The following is a 3,447-nucleotide window of genomic DNA, read 5'->3' as shown; positions in this document are numbered from 1 at the left end:
CCAATTTAAATATATTTTTAAATGAAATTGGAACAAAATATCCGAACAGCCCTGACAGCCCCCCTGCAGAACCCTGGCTTCACAGAGCACCTGCAATCTCCCAGACGAGGTGTCCCCTAAGGTGTGTTCTGGTCTGAGAGTGCGTGATTCCTGCCTCCCCCTCCCACCCCCACCCCCCCACCTCTGCCCCTGTATTCACTCTACAAATATTTAGTGAGTTCTTTACTGCGAATCAGGCTTTGGGGCACTTCAGTGAGTCTCCCCAAAGCTGTACACACACCCCGCACGAGAACATGCCCTTTGGAGCAGTTACTGCTGCAGGAGACACAGCCTAGTCCTCTTCCTAGTGACTGAGTGGCCGGCTCCGTGAGCTACCAGTTCCCGGGCTGTAGCAGATGGTGGGGAACCCCTCAACCTGCCAGCAGGCAACCGCTGGGGACAAGAGACCCCTCTGTGCCTCTCCCCTCACGTGTGGGCTAAGCGCAGGGAACAGCTCTGTAGGCCAGCAAGGTCCTCAGCAGCCCAGGCTCGCTTCCTGGGGTTTTGGGAAGCAGCTGGGTAGGTAAAGCCATCGCCACGGGCTCCATTGTGTGTTTCGTCAACATGCTCTACCTAAGATCACAGGTTTTTCAAGATAACGCCCTGTTCAGAAAAACCCAGGGGCCTCTCAAAATGCCCCCAAGTGGACGGATGGAAAGGCACGGCCTTCGTAAACCTGGAGAATAGTGTCTTGTCTAAGACACTAGTTTTATTAAAAGCCTTCGGTCCCTTTAGATACAGCCCTCCGGGGCCCCATCCAGGTGAAGGTAGAAGTTTTAATTCTCCAGCCTCCTAGGGCAGTGGTCGGCAAACCGTGGCTCACGAGCCACATGCGGCTCTTTGGCCCCTTGAGTTTTTAGCAAAGGCCAGCTTAGGAGGACCCTAATTGAGTTAATAACAATGTACCTACCTATGTAGTTTAAGTTTAAAAAACTTGGCTCTCAAAAGAAATTTCAATCGTTGTACTGTTGATATTTGGCTCTGTTGACTAATGCGTTTGCCGACCACTGGCCTAGGGGACGTCAGTGGGCACGCAGGTGGTGCCAGTTAGCCTCTGGGATGTGACTTCCGAACAACCACACAGGTTCCAGGCCCGGAGAACAGGGTAAGTAGGACAGACAAGCCTGAGAGTTCTGGTCCCGTAGGTGGCGCTGTCCCTGTCCCAGGAGCACAGACAGGCCGTGGAGCTGGCCAGGGAGGACTCTCCCGCCATCAGGTGCATGTCCGATCTGCTGTGGGGAACCAGTGAATCTGACTGGGAAAGGCGCGTGGAAGGATGAGGCAGATACACCAACTGGGCGAGCGGAGGGGGGATAAAGCAAACAACTTTCTCCACTCTCCCGACACTAAAGAAAACCAAAGCCTGGCGCGGGCCATGCACCCTACTGCAAACGTCAGAAAGCCACGTGGCTTGTTCCTCAACGCGTAAGCACAGCCTGCACCAGGTTAGCTCAGTAAGGAGGACAGGGTGCTGAGGGCTACCTCATCAACTGCTCGCTCTCTTCCTGAAGCTCCGAGGGAAGGTTTTGGGGGAATAGGTGAAGTTTGTGTCCTTATCCATCAGGGGGCACCAACATCCTAGGAACTGCCTTCCAAGCGCCCTGGATGGAATGAAATCCCTGGGACTTGGGGCGGCAGCTGCTGGGTATCAGGAGAGGAATCCGAGGGGGGCCTCTCACTGCAGCCGCCCTGTTCACACGGTGGCTTTCCTCTCTGTGCCTCTCAGTTCCTGTGTCATCCTCCGTAGGGGTCTTGGAGACCCTCCTGGGATCAGCTGTCCACCCCCAAGCAGGCAGCTCTGGGCAAGGGGACGTGTCACCTAATGCAGACACGGAGGCCCGACCGAGAGAAGCAAGAAAGCACAGGTTCGAGTTTCGTGGTTCTGATCCGCCCGTTGAACCTGGGCCACCTGTTAATGTTCCCTTCCCAGTGTGGGGCGAGTGCTGACTCCCAGCAGAGCGCGAGCACCCTCCGTTTCTGCACTCCATACTTCTCTTACTATGACCTCAGGTGGTGAGCTTTTTCTGATTCAAGTTACACTTTTTTGGCTAAGTGGCATCACCTCAATCTTGTGTTTCAGCCACTCATGAACCCAAGAGTTTTCTTTTGTAACATCTGAGCTGTTGTCCCAACCTGCCAAAATCTTCATTTTTATTCTATTGCCCACTGTACGACGAAGCTTTGCCAATCCTATTTTTGGCTACTAATTTAGAAAAGTTTTGTTTTGTTTAAGAAACCGAGTTGGCAGGACAGTGAGATAATACAATCACTGGGCTACCCAGAGAAATTGGAGGGAACATGTAAGAGACCTAGAAATACCTCTTCTAGGAATTTATCACACAGAAATTCTCACAGCTATAAACACAGATTGGAATAGATGTTCTTCTCATTATTTATAATAGCCTAAAAAGAACGCATTACAAACTCGTTTACCACCCAGCAGTGTGGAAATGCTTAAATAAATTTTGACATATTCATTCAATGATATATTTTTGCCACGAATAAAAATTTATTTACAAAGACTTCAAGATAGAGGAAAATATGTATCATGTCCTATGTATATCATTTATATAGATTTAGCAGAAACCTAAGTGTTGTCATTAATGTTTTGGTGTATTTCTTTCACCAAAAAGAAATAGAAAAAGAAAAACCCCAAAACATTGTGTCTTATCTCTGGGTCATGGTATTTTGGTGATGTTCTTTTCTCTTTTTATACTTTTCTATTTTTTTCATTTTTAGAATGAGCATGTATCTCTTCTCTGACAGAAAAGTTTTTTTAAAAAAGTTTATTTCATGAGCATTTACGCAACTGCCTCTTTCTCCTACAGGAAATCGCCCTCCTTCCAAAAATAAAAAATAAATAAAAAATGGAGAAACAACCTCCCTGTGCTGGGAGTGGGCAATAAAATAAAACCACTGTGATCCCAAGTGACCGTGACTGCAGGGTCCGGGGGAAGGCTACAGGGTCCAGGGGAAGGCTGCAGGGTCCGGGGGAAGGCTGCAGATCCATGCCAGCCAAACAGGAGCTCGGAGAGAGGGCTCCAGAGTCAGGAACGAAGTCGAGAAGGTGATGCTGAGAGGCTGCACCGGCCTCCCGGTCCCCAGGAAGCCGCCTGCTGCTGAGCCAGACAGGGCGAGAGGCCCCCCTCACGGGAGCTGCCCTGCGGCTGTGTGTCTGCGGCTGCAGAGGAACAGAGGCTAGCCTCGTCGCTTCCTCACGTGACCTTGAGTCTTAAGATGACCTTGAGTCTTAGGAACTGCACTGTGGTCCAGGGACCACATCTGCTGGCTCTGCGGCTCAGACGTCAATTGCTGGGTGATAACCACCCGAGCCTCGCGGCTGAAAAACACAACTATGTTATTTCCTGGAGATGCTGGGCAGCCGGCGCTGGGTCCGGGGGGACACTG

This window comes from Cnephaeus nilssonii (assembly GCF_951640355.1).
Source record: "Cnephaeus nilssonii genome assembly, chromosome: 2".
Taxonomy (NCBI): domain Eukaryota; kingdom Metazoa; phylum Chordata; class Mammalia; order Chiroptera; family Vespertilionidae; genus Cnephaeus; species Cnephaeus nilssonii.
This window is presented reverse-complemented; position numbering follows the sequence as displayed.